The 16,251-nt window shown below is 47.4% G+C and overlaps 8 non-coding genes across 8 annotated transcripts; 1 reads left to right on the plus strand and 7 right to left on the minus strand.

Annotated features, from left to right (window-relative positions):
- Positions 1-5,572: 5,572 nt before the first annotated feature.
- Positions 5,573-5,646, minus strand: trnat-agu (transfer RNA threonine (anticodon AGU)). The gene has a single exon. It is a non-coding gene; the product is annotated as a tRNA-Thr (tRNA).
- Positions 5,647-5,882: 236 nt separating this feature from the next.
- Positions 5,883-5,964, minus strand: trnas-uga (transfer RNA serine (anticodon UGA)). Its single transcript has one exon. It is a non-coding gene; the product is annotated as a tRNA-Ser (tRNA).
- A 139-nt stretch (positions 5,965-6,103) lies between these two features.
- Positions 6,104-6,175, plus strand: trnad-guc (transfer RNA aspartic acid (anticodon GUC)). Its single transcript has one exon. It is a non-coding gene; the product is annotated as a tRNA-Asp (tRNA).
- A 4,646-nt stretch (positions 6,176-10,821) lies between these two features.
- On the minus strand, positions 10,822-10,895 carry trnat-agu (transfer RNA threonine (anticodon AGU)). The gene has a single exon. It is a non-coding gene; the product is annotated as a tRNA-Thr (tRNA).
- Positions 10,896-11,131: 236 nt separating this feature from the next.
- trnas-uga (transfer RNA serine (anticodon UGA)) lies at positions 11,132-11,213 on the minus strand. The gene has a single exon. It is a non-coding gene; the product is annotated as a tRNA-Ser (tRNA).
- Positions 11,214-13,429: 2,216 nt separating this feature from the next.
- trnat-agu (transfer RNA threonine (anticodon AGU)) lies at positions 13,430-13,503 on the minus strand. Its single transcript has one exon. It is a non-coding gene; the product is annotated as a tRNA-Thr (tRNA).
- A 236-nt stretch (positions 13,504-13,739) lies between these two features.
- trnas-uga (transfer RNA serine (anticodon UGA)) lies at positions 13,740-13,821 on the minus strand. The gene has a single exon. It is a non-coding gene; the product is annotated as a tRNA-Ser (tRNA).
- Positions 13,822-16,027: 2,206 nt separating this feature from the next.
- Positions 16,028-16,101, minus strand: trnat-agu (transfer RNA threonine (anticodon AGU)). Its single transcript has one exon. It is a non-coding gene; the product is annotated as a tRNA-Thr (tRNA).
- Between the last annotated feature and the right edge of the window lie 150 nt (positions 16,102-16,251).

Genomic DNA, 16,251 nt, shown 5'->3' on the forward strand with positions numbered 1-16,251 from the left:
TTAAAAAATGAAACTTTTCATAAAAGGGAAAAAAAGAAAAAATATGTAAAAAAGAAATGTGAGTACTCTCCCATCCCTGATTTTGACCCCCCTGGTCCTTCTGGGCCCCCCAGGTCCACCCCGACCCGGGTCACCATGGCGACCATGAGGACACCGACGTCCCCCACGTCCACCACCAACCACGGCCTCGACCTGTCAATCAAGCCCACGCCCCGCCCCCTCCGGTGGTTCCCACGGCAACCGCCTCGGTGTTCCAGAACCCGTCCTATAACCTGACGTTACCACGTGACGACGGGGGTTACCAGCCCCATGGACCAGAACCCGGGACCCCGGTGGACCGGGACCAGGACCAGGACCAGGACCAGGACCGGGACCGGGTCCAGGACCAGGACCAGAAGCAGAACCAGGACCAGGACCAGGACCGGCCCCTGTCCTGTGTGTTCAGCTATGTCCTGCTGCCTCAGCAGAGTTCCAGCTAGTTGTTTGTTGTTGTTTACTAAATTGGGAGATGGTTTGGGTTCTGGGGTTCAGATGTTGGAACTCATGAATATATACATATATATTAGGGCTGTCAAACGATTAATTTTTTTAATCGCGATTAATCGCATGTTGTCCATAGTTAACTCGCGATTAATCGCATATTAATCGCACATTTATTCACACATTTTTGTGCTGTTCTAAATTACCTTAAAGTATTTTTTAAAATGTTTTTAATACTATTAGTATGAGAAAATATGCAAATATGCTTGCCTTATGCCAATGTTTATTCAACTTTCCACAAAAAAGCTTTTGACCTGAATGTAACATTCCTTCATAAATACAAACACAATGTAGTCCCCAACTTTACACTTGTAAAGACTAACTTAAAGGGGACCTATTATGGCATCTAATACCTATTTTAAACAGGCCTTGAATGTCTTAAAAACAAGCTTTTGATTGTTTTTTCTAAATAAATTAGAATTTCAGCCTCTAAACCATGTCTTTATCTTCCCATTCTCTAACCTCATTATCTATGCGGGATTCTGAGTGGGCGGGGCTATGATAACGAGGCTCTGTGCTGATTGGCTGCCTGAATGACGCAATACACCACTATGAAAAAATGGCAGGAGCTCCGGCCGGTGGAGTTAGTTGTGGTCGTGGTTTCACACATCACGCCTGTCGTTACGTAACGACGGGAGCAGAATCTGAACGGCTCGTAGATCCACATCACACTGGACGGCTCATCCGGGCGGCTGTACAGACACTGCAGAATTTGGTTGCTTTCCTCCTTCTCTGAGTTGGCAGGCTGAGGGGAGACCAATTTATATACAGTATGTTAAAGCAAGAAAAAAACGTATTTTTCATAATAGGTCCCCTTTAAGATTCCTTGTTTTTTTAAACAGTTCAATGTAAAACAATGAACCATATGCATCACAAACATTGTACAAGAAGTGCATTGGTCAGTTAAATTTTCCATGTAATTATGTCTAACCTCATATGAAGGAAAATAAAAGGCTAAAAAAATATCCCAAGTGTGAGCGGCCAAATAACCCGCGTTGGCCGCTGGTCCGCCTCCAGGACCGCCTTCTCCACGGCGCAGCCCTGCTCTGGAGCTGGTGTGTCCAGGACCGCCTCCTCCGTAACGCCACCCTGCTCCGGCTGCTGGTCCGCCTCCACCTCCGCAGCCCCCTCATACTTCGCCCCCGACTCCGCCTCCGCCTCGGGAGCCGTCGTCTGGCGACATGCAGCCACTGCCTCCCGGCCGGTCGGCTGCAGCCCCGCCAGCGCTGCCGCGGCGAACCTCAGGCATGGTGCCGGGGTGGGCCGCTCCGGGGGTCCCGCCGCCTCGGGAGCCGTCGCTTGGCGGGCCGCAGCTTCTGCCTCCCGACCTCTCAGCTGCGGCGCCGCCAGCCCCTCCCGCGCTGCTGCGGCGAACCTCAAGCGTGGCGCAGGGGTGGGTCGCTCCGCGGCCACGAGCACTTCCAGCCTCGCCAGCTGCTGCTCGCCCTGGTCACGGAGCAGGGCGGCCAGGTCCACCATGGCATGGGCGAGCGCCTCCAGGGCCCGCTCCGTGCCTCCCTTCTCCATCCCGTCGGGCCCCACGTTGGGCGCCAGTGTAGCAGGGCGAGTGCTACGGTGCCCGACCGACAGGATAGAGAGGACACGGAGTTTTGTGCAGAACCCCTTTATTAATCACTGGAACCTCACACCCAAGACACGCGTGCACAAGCACCACGACCAGCAGCTTCTCCCAGTCCTCCTTGCAGCTTCTCTGTCTCTCCCTTATAAGGCTGGCAGGGTGGAGAGGCTGACGGGACACAGGTGTGGCTGCAGCTCCTCCACCCTGCCACATATGGCTATAGTTGAAAAAAGGGGAAAAGAGATATGTATGTGTGTGTATATGTATCTATGTGTGTACATGTATGTATGCAACACTTGACACCATGTATTGTGTAGCTTAAGTTGTGTAGTAGGCGGGCATTAATAATCTCTCTCTTCAGTAAAATTGTAAAAAAAACTGTCTGTTCCTTGTTGCCTTGAAAGGTATATATGACTGAAATAAACTTAAACTAAACTAACTAACTAACTAATAAATTTTAATTTAAAAGAATATATCATTGATATGTAGACCTTAAAAAAATCAGCAAGGCTCTTACCGAACGTCTGAAAAGAGTCCCCCCTTCTATTATACATCCGGATCAAACAGGTTTCATTAAAGGTAGACATTGTGCTACTAATATTCGTAGATTATTAAATATTATAGACTATTCGAGTATCAATAAACAGGAATTTGGCGAGATTTGGCGAATCTTTCATTGACTGGATAAAAATATTATACAACTCTCCCAAGGCACGTGTAGGGACAAATGATCAAATCTCTACAAGTTTTAACTTGCAAAGAGGCACTAGACAGGGTTGCCCTCTCCCTCCCTCACTATTTGCAATATTTATTAAACCTTTAGCAGCAGCTATTAGACAAAATCAAAATATTAAAGGTATACAATGCAAAATATTAGAGCACAAAATAAGTCTTTATGTGGATGACGTACTCCTCTTCCTACAGAAGATCTTCACTATCACAGACAATCGCACTTATAGAGGGATTTTCATCTCTGTCTGACTATTCTATTAATTGGTCTAAATCCACTGTTTTGTGTGTTAACTGCAATTTTAGGAATATAACCAATACTCAATTACAATCAGGGAACATTAGATATTTAGGCATAAACATCTCCCCTAGGCTGTCAGAGTTAATAAAATTAAATTATGTTTCACTTCTAAAGAAAATAGAAGATTATCTTTCCAGATGGAGCTCTCTCCCCATTTCACTCATGGGAAGAATTGCCACCATTAAAATGATGGTTTTACCAAAAGTAATTTTTTTTTTTTCAATGATACCATGCAAACCCCCTCTTTCCTGGTTTAAATCATTGGACTCATATGTATCAAAATTTCTGTGGAAAAATAAAACACCACGTATTAGTTTAAAGACATTGCAAAAATCCAAAGAATGTGGAGGTTTAGAGTAACCTAATTTCCAGTATTACTTCATAGCCAATAAATTACAGTATATTGTAAAATGGTCAAAAGATCATCCATATAGTCATCTATCATCTATAGTCAATGGCTGGACTCAGAGCAAGTGTTTTGCAACGAGCTAGAAATCTCAGAGTTACCATTTATTAGTCAAAGCATCAAACATCATCAAGGTTTCAAAAGCATTAATATTAGCACAACTCTGACAGCTTGGTGGGAATTTCTTAAAGTAGCTAAAATTTCACTTTTTCCATGTGGCCGTACACCCATATGGAACAACCCAGACATCCTGAAAAATGATAAAAAGATGGTAAACTTTGTTCAATGGAGAGATCAAGGAATACGGTACTTACAGCACGTAATTATAGGAGGACAGTTTGTACCTTTCAATACACTTATTATTCAATATGGAGTTAGCAGTAATACATTTTTAGAGTACCAACAACTTAAGGCCCACTAGGATAATTGATTTATTGAATCTAAGCACTTTAAAGTTGTTATCAAAACTCTACAGGTTAGTGTCTAAACTGGACGATTCAGTCTCTCTCCCGATCTCCAAGTGGGAGGCGGATCTCTCTCTTAACACCGACCAGTTTTCTTGGTCACAAATATGCTTTAATACGTTTACTATGACTAAGAACCCAAACTTACAACTTATACAGTACAAAGCTCTTCATAGAATACACTATACAGGACAAAGGATGTTCCAGATGGGCTTTGTCACCTCTAATATCTGTTCACAGTGCACAGAGAACACCCCTGATAATTATATGCATGCTTTATGGTTTTGTACACTGGTACAGAGGTTCTGGAAGGAGATTTGTGAGGATTTATCCACATGGATCAACTACAGAATTCCAGTGTGCCCCACGATATGTATATTAGGTCACCTGGGATATATTCAAATGGAACCTAACTGGACACACCGGGTTCTCACTGCCTTATGTATCGCAAAGAAAACCATTCTAGTGAATTGGAAACAAAAGTCCAGTTTATGTATCAACCACTTTAGGAATCTTTTATTAGATCATATCAGTAGTGAGTTAATGTCTGCCTCCACTGAACAACATTCGGCTGAATTGCACTCTCTCTGGTCCCCGATTATAGGCTTCATTACCTAGTGGGGGCGGGGGGGGGGTGGTGATCTCGTGGCCCTTGGGGTTGGGGGTCGGCTTGGGGGGGCTGGGGCGCGGGCCTTTGGTGGCCCCTGGGGGGCGGTGGGTGGGTCCGTGGGGCCCTGTCCCTAGCCGGTGGGGGCCTATGGGGGGGGGTTACCTCATGGCAGTGGGGGTGGTGGCTGGGGGGTGCTCGGGCGGGGGGCGGTGGCTAGGGCGTCTCCGGTGCTCCTGGGGGGGGCTGGGCAGTGGGCGTGGGGGTCCAGCTCGGGGGGCCCGGCCTCCCCTGGCCGAGGGGTGCGCGAGAGGGCGCGGCGGCGGGGTGGCACCATTCCCAGGTGTCTATGTCTTATGTTGTCAGTATGAATGGGGGGATGTTGGACCGTTTCCCCCTCCGTCTGGGGGGTCCGGGTCATGGGGGGCATTGTCCCGCGTGGCCCGGCACTCCCCGCCTCACGGTTTTAACAGCACTGTAGACACTGCACATTCAACACTTAATAAATACATTTGACAAGGACATTTAGTTCGGGGGGGGGGGGGGTCGGTGTCAAATTGATACTTGGTCCTCCCCCTCCCTGTTTTTATGGCATTAATCACATGCACTCAACACCAGGGTCTTCTTTATTAATTATTATTAATTATCAAAAGATGATTATTAATAACTGCACCAGCACTCCCTTTTTGGCACAACAATGGCCTGTCCTCTCGGTCAATTGTGTTGAGAGACGAACTAACCAATTCCATGATTTTAGAAATTTTTGCAGGATATGAAAAGAGAGGCTCCAATAGAATGACAAAACAGAGAGCATCCACGTTCACTAAGAGCAGGAGTACTTTTGACAAAGCACTCTGCTATAATAAAGCAAGCATGTGAGAAATAGTGCCAGAACCAGGAATGAGAGAAATGTGATCTTTCAGACCTTCAAGACATTTGAGTTTAGAGGCTCTGCTGGGATTTGAACCCAGGATCTCCTGTTTACTAGACAGGCACTTTGACCAACTAAGCCACAGGGCCTCCATACAGACCCCATTGAAATAAGCAGGTCGTTATAGGTTTGAAGCAGCTCCATGCCAAAACTGAAAACCTGGGCCGACTGCTTGGAAAGAAACGTAAAACTAACTTCATGTAGGCTGATGTTACCTATTAATGCATGCTGGGGATAACGCATAAAAACTCCTCTGATTAGTTTTGAAAGACATTTTAGTCGACAGTTAACAACTGCAAGTCTTCTTGCATGTTCAAACATTAAGCGTTGTTGGCAGGGTTTGAACCTGCGCGGGGAATCCCCAATGGATTTCAAGTCCATCGCCTTAACCACTCGGCCACAACAACTTGTCGCATGCTAGAACATTTGGCTGACATAAATGTGTGTTTGTTGGAATCAGAAAAATTCGTCTGAGGTTTGTTCCTGTACTTATCTCTGTGCCGGGACCAATTTTGTTGTGAACTATTGATCACAGATCATCAGATGTCCTCGTTAGTATAGTGGACAGTATCTCTGCCTGTCACGCAGAAGACCGGGGTTCGATTCCCCGACGGGGAGAAAGCCTGTTTTGGATATGCATGACTGATACATATGAACAATGGTCACTACGATATCTCTTCCACACACCACATGCAATTGTGCTTTTCCTGCTGAAAAAGCTGTCATCGATGAAGTTCTTCTAATACAAAACAGTGCTGTAAATCTTCCAGTGGATGATATGCTCTGTTCACTGATAGGTCCTGATCCAGAAGTTCAGCCTGGTAGAACCAGACAAGGGACCTTTTTCATGTGAGACAAACACAATAGCCACTTAACTACAGGAACTGTGCAACAGGTTATTGATCATCATTCAGTTTCTATTTCTTTTCCCCCTTAATCTATAACCCCCTTAATCAAAGTTTCAAGACTGTAGTACAATGTTTTACCTGAAGACCAACATTGGAATGATGTGTGAATGGTGAAAACCTACATCTTGCTTCCCTTTCATGCCAAGAGGTAAGCCGGTAAGGCCTAGTCCGTAATCCCTTTCCCCATTCTTCAATTGGGATCCTTTTTTGTTTTATTGCCCCAACCAATGTGCCTTTTTTAAATAATAAAATATTGTTTGTATTATTGAACTCTGTCCCCTATCTCCATCCCTGAGTGAACGAACCTTCGTGTCCTTTTGTAGACGTGATGATTGACCTTTAGTATGGGTCCTAGGGCCCAAATCAAAGGCGGTGTTGTTGGTAAACGGAAAAAGATCTTCAGATCCCAAACTTAAATAATAGTGAACGTGCCGCCACATAAAGATATATGTTACCTGTGTTGTGCAACTCATAGGTAGCTTGGCTGTCCAGTTATCAAGGCTAATGATAATTCTATTAAAGAATTATTAATAATTAATAATTCTGACTATTTATCAAATTGTATTATCAAAAATGATAATTCTCGTAGGGGCACCACCGCCGGGGCCTTACTTCCGGTGGGATTCGATAACTAACAGCAGAAAATCAGTCTCATTATGATTTGAATTATCCTGCAGAACAGCAAATCTTACAGAATAACAGTGAAGGCGTGATATCCGAACACTAGGCTCTGCTTAAACAAATCAATTTGTGACCAAATCTTGCATGAAATAACACAACCACTCATAAAGAAATCAATCAGAGTTTATTTACATACGGGTATCAAAAGAGATGTAAATAAGTACCCGAATAAATCTGATGGCACACGACATTATTATAAAACCATTAACTAACAAGAAAAACAACAATCAATAAAATGAAACATAAACGTTAAATGCATGGAATGAAAAAGAAAAGAAATCAAGCAATAATAACGAAGATACAGAACATCTACAGTTCAAACAGGGTTCCTGTGGTCTTTTAAAGATGGACGCGCCCTCTTGGCCGCGTGTAATTAGCACGGATGGTGATCCCGGTGTTAAACCGTGATCAACTGCAGAAAACAGCGCTTTAAAACATGAATGACTAGCAGAAAGTAGTGGCTACAAATTAATGAAAACAGTCCTTATAATGATGGTGGTGTAATCTCAGCTCTGAACACAGATTTAGCTCTGTAACACTCCCAGTTAAACTCATACACCCAGGTCTCACAATCTCACACACAGTTCTGAACACTCTTAAATTACTGATAACTGCTACGCGGGCTCACGTCTCCTCTGGGATCCGGAATCGGGTGCCTGCGGGTTTGTCGGGTTCGCGGTCCTGCTGGGGTTTCGCAGTCAGGCTATCGCGTCCCGTCCCTTCCCCTGAAACGGATTAGACAGCGGCGGGGGCCGCCTCGTGCCGGGCCGTGGTTCCGGACCAAAACGGAGGCTCACACGCATTCCTAGGCGCGGCGGGGGGACCGGTCTCTCCTTGCCGTGCTTCCCTCTCTGCGCCGGTCGCCGACGCGCGGCCGTCCGGGCCCCGGGAGAGCTCACGCCGGGCGAGACGCCGGCCGTCCGTCCCCGATCCCTGCGCCGGTTCGCAGACAGGGGCTCCGAGCGGGGAGGGGGGGTTCAGTCAGAGAACTCAATCGCAGCTGTGTCCCGATCTGGTTGCCGGGAGCGCGTGGGCGTCGGAAGCTTGGATCTGTGAACTTAAAGAGGAACGGAGTTTAGTGAGAAATCGGAGCCTCCCGGGGGACCGCGGCTTCAACGGCCGGACCCCGCAGGGCCCGGTCCGGTGCGGGCCTCCTGCCTCCCCCCAGCCCGGGGGGAGAGAGAGGAGATGGGATGCTTTGGCCTGCGCCGATGAGATGAAGTTGAGAAGAGAGGATGGGGGCGGCTCCGTGCACCGCGGCTTCAACGGGCTGCAGGTCCAACGGAGCGGCCCGATGGGGCCTTACACCTCCCCCCAGCCGGGGGGAGAAAGGGAGATGGGATCTTGGCCCAGAGCCAAACGATCCGGCTCGGATGAGAGGGTGATCGGAAGAGCGAAAAAGAAGCAGCGGCAGGGGTTTTGATCCTACGCGCGCTGCGGTGACGTCATCGGTGCCTCATTGCGATTGGATGCGCGCGCTTGTAGGCGCCACCCCCCCCCCGCAAGGCATGCTGGGGGTTGTAGTTCAGGCAACGGCGCCATTTTATGAGGCACATTAAAGCGGAAAAGGGGGGGGGTTCAAAGAAGCAGTACCATTTTGAGGTCTGGTTTTAGGGCTCCGCTGCATCCCGACCCCTGCTTAGGTGTCATAAAACCCCAAGGAAGTCTGTTTTCCCTGGCAGAAACCCTGCTGGGTCCTTGTTTTGATCTCCGGCCATGCCGTGGGGGTCGTAAACGGACTATCTCGACCCAGGCCGAGATAACCAGGAGTTAGCAGCAGGGGGTCGCAGGACTTCAGGAAGAAGGGGCAAAGTCTGGTTTTACAGGTCCTCATAATCACAAAATATTCATACATTTATAAGTCCAGATTTCACGTGGGCGACGCACAACACCTGTCTACTTGCGCATATATGTGTGAGACTATATGTCTAATTTAATGTCTGTCAAGTCATCAATTAGGACTCATTTCCAAAAAACGTTTGAAGCCATGTACAATTACGTAAAGTCTGATTGTCCAAAACATATTCTTCCCCAACAAAAAGCATTACACTTATGAAGACCTCATGTTTCTTGCATTGGCTGGGAAGCAAACCCAGGTCAACTGCTTGGCAAGCAGCCATGTTGACTGCCATACCAACGCTGCAGGAAAGTACCTGAAACAGCTGAATGAGACGTCGCAGTTTTCCAGCCACATGAGACGGTGAGCAGTCATGTCAGGGAAAGTAACTCTTTGATGATGGTTTCTTCAATATCACAAGCTACTTACCGCCATTTGTCCCTTAGCTTATACATCAACTTCTTGTTGTATAAGCTGCATGTTTGCAGGTATATCCAGTTAGACATGTGTTGTCATCCATTGCATTACAACATTCTAATATGGCCCTTTTCCACAAGTATCTACTCAGCTCGCTTCTACCCGCCACGCCCCCGTCTTGCGCTTTTGCACTAGGGGCCAAGGCGGGTGGGTTTCTGTAACCATTCTGCCGAGGTTCTAACCGGGCTGAGCCGGCATTATATCTGACGTCATCACCCTCCACGCCACTGATTGGTCGGGGGGCCGGGCCGTCAGACGTTTCAATCAGGAAGCGGGAGTCAGCGCGAGAGCGACTGGCGGCTCGCGGTGATTTCATTATACAGCGCAAACGTCTGTTTGGTGATCCAACTCTGAGGTGCAGATGTTCATAAACCTGGTGGCTGACGAGAGAATTAAAAAAGGGATGTAGATGGGCGATAAGGAACGATCAGATCCACAGGAGCTCTGTTTTCTTCTCAGCCGCTCGCGGCTCCAGCTGATTTCTCATCAGCGCCGACACGAACAAAAGGATTGCGCAATCGAGTACATCCCAGCAGCTTCACCCCAACCTGCCCACTTCTAAACTGGCTGTGGAAAAACAAACGGGGACAAAGCGGGTAGAGGCGGGTAGAGGCGGGTACAGGCGAGACGAGCCGTCCCGAGCCGAGCCGCACTGAGTAGATACTAGTGGAAAAGCGCCATTAGAAAGAGACCATGGACGTGGAGAGGTTTGATAATGACAACTGTCATTGACATTTGAATGAACAGGGTTTTCTCTTTGTACCCACCCACGCCACGTCTTAGCAGCTGGGACAGTGTCTCAGATGGTGATCCTCGCTGTGGGATGGAACTACTTATGTTAAATATTCTCTTACTGAAGAAGTTTTTGCGCCGTATTAACATACCCTAAGTGTGAGAACTATGCATGTCAAGGAATATGGATAATGATTAATGATCCTTTCAGGATCACAGGGGGGAATGGGCCGTTTCCCCCTCCGACTGGGGGCTCCGTCGGCGCCGGGGGCGCCCGTGGAGGTACGGTGGGGCCCTGGCCCGGCTCGGAGGGTCGGCCCCCGCTACTGGATGGCCGGCGGGGGAACATGGGCGTCTTTCCAGGGCCGGCTCTGCTGGTCCTGCCTCCTGGCTTCGGCCTCCGCTCCCCCGTCCTTCCCCCCCCTACACGATTCATATGCACATTTTTGCAGGATATGAAAAGAGAGGCTCCAATAGAATGACAAAACAGAGAGCATCCACGTTCACTAAGAGCAGGAGTACTTTTGACAAAGTACTCTGCTATAATTAAGCAAGCATGTGAGAAATAGTGCCAGAACCAGGAATGAGAGAAATGTGATCTTTCCGACCTTCAAGACATTTGAGTTTAGAGGCTCTGCTGGGATTTGAACCCAGGATCTCCTATTTACTAGACAGGCACTTTGACCAACTAAGCCACAGGGCCTCCATAAAGACCCCATTGAAATAAGCAGTTCGTTATAGGTTTGAAGCAGCTCCATGCCAAAACTGCAAACCTGGGCCGACTGCTTGTAAAGAAATGTAAAACTAACTTAATGTAGGCTGATGTTACCTATTAATGCATGCTGGGGATAACACATAAAAACTCCTCTGATTAGTTTTGAAAGACATTTTAGTCTATGGTTAACAACTGCAAGTCTTCTTGCATGTTCAAACATTAACCGTTGTTGGCAGGGTTTGAACCTGCGCGGGGAATCCCCAATGGATTTCAAGTCCATCGCCTTAACCACTCGGCCACAACAACTTGTCACATGCTTGAACATTTGGCTGAAATAAATGTGTGTTTGTTTGAATGTAGTATAATGCTTTACCTGAAGACCAACATTGGAATGATGTGTGAATGGTGAAAACCTACATCTTGCTTCCCTTTCATGCCAATAGGTAAGCCGGTAAGGCCTAGTCCGTAAACCCTTTCCCCATTCTTCAATTGGGATCCTTTTTTGTTTTATTGCCCCAACCAATGTGCCTTTTTTAAATAATAAAATATTGTTTGTATTATTGAACTCTGTCCCCTATCTCCATCCCTGAGTGAACGAACCTTCGTGTCCTTTTGTAGACGTGATGATTGACCTTTCGTATGGGTCGTAGGGCCCAAATCAAAGGCGGTGTTGTTGGTAAACAGAAAAAGATCTTCAGATCCCAAAATTAAATAATAGTGAACGTGCCGCCACATAAAGATATATGTTACCTGTCTACTTGCGCATATATGTGTGAGACTATATGTCTAATTTAATGTCTGTCAAGTCATCAATTAGGACTCATTTCCAAAAAACGTTTGAAGCCATGTACAATTACGTAAAGTCTGATTGTCCAAAACATATTCTTCCCCAACAAAAAGCATTACACTTATGAAGACCTCATGTTTCTTGCATTGGCTGGGAAGCAAACCCAGGTCAACTGCTTGGCAAGCAGCCATGTTGACTGCCATACCAACGCTGCAGGAAAGTACCTGAAACAGCTGAATGAGACGTCGCAGTTTTCCAGCCACATGAGAAGGTGAGCAGTCATGTCAGGGAAAGTAACTCTTTGATGATGGTTTCTTCAATATCACAAGCTACTTACCGCCATTTGTCCCTTAGCTTATACATCAACTTCTTGTTGTATAAGCTGCATGTTTGCAGGAATATCCAGTTAGACATGTGTTGTCATCCATTGCATTACAACATTCTAATATGGCCCTTTTCCACAAGTATCTACTCAGCTCGCTTCTACCAGCCACGCCCCCGTCTTGCGCTTTTCCACCAGGGGCCAAGGCGGGTGGGTTTCTGTAACCATTCTGCCGAGGTTCTAACCGGGCTGAGCCGGCATTATATCTGACGTCATCACCCTCCACGCCACTGATTGGTCGGGGGGCCGGGCCGTCAGACGTTTCAATCAGGAAGCGGGAGTCAGCGCGAGAGCGACTGGCGGCTCGCGGTGATTTCATTATACAGCGCAAACGTCTGTTTGGTGATCCAACTCTGAGGTGCAGATGTTCATAAACCTGGTGGCTGACGAGAGAATTAAAAAAGGGATGTAGATGGGCGATAAGGAACGATCAGATCCACAGGAGCTCTGTTTTCTTCTCAGCCGCTCGGGGCTCCAGCTGATTTCTCATCAGCGCCGACACGAACAAAAGGATTGCGCAATCGAGTACATCCCAGCAGCTTCACCCCAACCTGCCCACTTCTAAACTGGCTGTGGAAAAACAAACGGGTACAAAGCGGGTAGAGGCGGGTAGAGGCGAGACGAGCCGTCCCGAGCCGAGCCGCACTGAGTAGATACTAGTGGAAAAGCACCATTAGAAAGAGACCATAGACTTGGAGAGGTTTGATAATGACAACTGTCGTTGACATTTGAATGAACAGGGCTTTCTTTTGTACCCACCCACGCCACGTCTTAGCAGCTGGGACAGTGTCTCAGATGGTGATCCTCGCTGTGGGATGGAACTACTTATGTTAAATATTCTCTTACTGAAGAAGTTTTTGCGCCGTATTAACATACCCTAAGTGTGAGAACTATGCATGTCAAGGAATATGGATAATGATTAATGATCCTTTCAGGATCACAGGGGGGAATGGGCCGTTTCCCCCTCCGACTGGGGGCTCCGTCGGCGCCGGGGGCGCCCGTGGAGGTACGGTGGGGCCTTGGCCCGGCTCGGAGGGTCGGCCCCCGCTACTGGATGGCCGGCGGGGGAACATGGGCGTCTTTCCAGGGCCGGCTCTGCTGGTCCTGCCTCCTGGCTTCGGCCTCCGCTCCCCCGTCCTTCCCCCCCCTACACGATTCATACGCACATTTTTGCAGGATATGAAAAGAGAGGCTCCAATAGAATGACAAAACAGAGAGCATCCACGTTCACTAAGAGCAGGAGTACTTTTGACAAAGTACTCTGCTATAATTAAGCAAGCATGTGAGAAATAGTGCCAGAACCAGGAATGAGAGAAATGTGATCTTTCCGACCTTCAAGACATTTGAGTTTAGAGGCTCTGCTGGGATTTGAACCGAGGATCTCCTATTTACTAGACAGGCACTTTGACCAACTAAGCCACAGGGCCTCCATAAAGACCCCATTGACATAAGCAGTTCGTTATAGGTTTGAAGCAGCTCCATGCCAAAACTGCAAACCTGGGCCGACTGCTTGTAAAGAAATGTAAAACTAACTTAATGTAGGCTGATGTGACCTATTAATGCATGCTGGGGATAACACATAAAAACTCCTCTGATTAGTTTTGAAAGACATTTTAGTCTATGGTTAACAACTGCAAGTCTTCTTGCATGTTCAAACATTAACCGTTGTTGGCAGGGTTTGAACCTGCGCAGGGAATCCCCAATGGATTTCAAGTCCATCGCCATAACCACTCGGCCACAACAACAACTTGTCACATGCTTGAACATTTGGCTGAAATAAATGTGTGTTTGTTTGAATGTAGTATAATGCTTTACCTGAAGACCAACATTGGAATGATGTGTGAATGGTGAAAACCTACATCTTGCTTCCCTTTCATGCCAAGAGGTAAGCCGGTAAGGCCTAGTCCGTAAACCCTTTCCCCATTCTTCAATTGGGATCCTTTTTTGTTTTATTGCCCCAACCAATGTGCCTTTTTTAAATAATAAAATATTGTTTGTATTATTGAACTCTGTCCCCTATCTCCATCCCTGAGTGAACGAACCTTCGTGTCCTTTTGTAGACGTGATGATTGACCTTTCGTATGGGTCGTAGGGCCCAAATCAAAGGCGGTGTTGTTGGTAAACAGAAAAAGATCTTCAGATCCCAAAATTAAATAATAGTGAACGTGCCGCCACATAAAGATATATGTTACCTGTCTACTTGCGCATATATGTGTGAGACTATATGTCTAATTTATTGTCTGTCAAGTCATCAATTAGGACTCATTTCCAAAAAACGTTTGAAGCCATGTACAATTACGTAAAGTCTGATTGTCCAAAACATATTCTTCCCCAACAAAAAGCATTACACTTATGAAGACCTCATGTTTCTTGCATTGGCTGGGAAGCAAACCCAGGTCAACTGCTTGGCAAGCAGCCATGTTGACTGCCATACCAACGCTGCAGGAAAGTACCTGAAACAGCTGAATGAGACGTCGCAGTTTTCCAGCCACATGAGAAGGTGAGCAGTCATGTCAGGGAAAGTAACTCTTTGATGATGGTTTCTTCAATATCACAAGCTACTTACCGACATTTGTCCCTTAGCTTATACATCAACTTCTTGTTGTATAAGCTGCATGTTTGCAGGTATATCCAGTTAGACATGTGTTGTCATCCATTGCATTACAACATTCTAATATGGCCCTTTTCCACAAGTATCTACTCAGCTCGCTTCTACCCGCCACGCCCCCGTCTTGCGCTTTTCCACCAGGGGCCAAGGCGGGTGGGTTTCTGTAACCATTCTGCCAAGGTTCTAACCGGGCTGAGCCGGCATTATATCTGACGTCATCACCCTCCACGCCACTGATTGGTCGGGGGGCCGGGCCGTCAGACGTTTCAATCAGGAAGCGGGAGTCAGCGCGAGAGCGACTGGCGGCTCGCGGTGATTTCATTATACAGCGCAAACGTCTGTTTGGTGATCCAACTCTGAGGTGCAGATGTTCATAAACCTGGTGGCTGACGAGAGAATTAAAAAAGGGATGTAGATGGGCGATAAGGAACGATCAGATCCACAGGAGCTCTGTTTTCTTCTCAGCCGCTCGCGGCTCCAGCTTATTTCTCATCAGCGCCGACACGAACAAAAGGATTACGCAATCGAGTACATCCCAGCAGCTTCACCCCAACCTGCCCACTTCTCAACTGGCTGTGGAAAAACAAACAGGGACAAAGCGGGTAGAGGCGGGTAGAGGCGAGACGAGCCGTCCCGAGCCGAGCCGCACTGAGTAGATACTAGTGGAAAAGCGCCATTAGAAAGAGACCATGGACTTTGAGAGGTTTGATAATGACAAGTGTCGTTGACATTTGAATGAACAGGGCTTTCTCTTTGTACCCACCCACGCCACGTCTTAGCGGCTGGGACAGTGTCTCAGATGGTGATCCTCGCTGTGGGATGGAACTACTTATGTTAAATATTCTCTTACTGAAGAAGTTTTTGCGCTGTATTAACATACCCTAAGTGTGAGAACTATGTATGTCAAGGAATATGGATAATGATTAATGATCCTTTCAGGATCACAGGGGGGAATGGACCGTTTCCCCCTCCGTCTGGGGGCTCCGGTAGCGCCGGGGGCGCCCGTGGAGGTACGGTGGGGCCCTGGCCCGGCTCGGAGGGTCGGCCCCGCTACTGGATGGCCGGCGGGGGAACGTGGGCGTCTTTCCAGGGCCGGCTCTGCTGGTCCTGCCTCCTGGCATCGGCCTCCGCTCCCCCTCCTTCCCCCCCTACAAGATTCATACGCACATTTTTGCAGGATATGAAAAGAGAGGCTCCAATAGAATGAGAAAACAGAGAGCATCCACGTTCACTAAGAGCAGGAGTACTTTTGACAAAGTACTCCTCAAGCATGTGAGAAATAGTGCCAGAACCAGGATTGAGAGAAATGCGATCTTTCAGACTTTCAAGACATTTGAGTTTAGAGGCTCTGCTGGGATTTGAACCCAGGATCTCCTGTTTACTAGACAGGCACTTTGACCAACTAAGCCACAGGGCCTCCATACAGACCCCATTGAAATAAGCAGTTCGTTATAGGTTTGAAGCAGCTCCATGCCAAAACTGCGAACCTGGGCCGACTGCTTGGAAAGAAATGTAAAACTAATTTCATGTAGGCTGATGTTACCTATTAATGCATGCTGGGGATAAC

The sequence above is a fragment of the Cololabis saira genome, chromosome 10, assembly GCF_033807715.1.
Source record: "Cololabis saira isolate AMF1-May2022 chromosome 10, fColSai1.1, whole genome shotgun sequence".
Taxonomy (NCBI): Eukaryota; Metazoa; Chordata; class Actinopteri; order Beloniformes; family Belonidae; genus Cololabis; species Cololabis saira.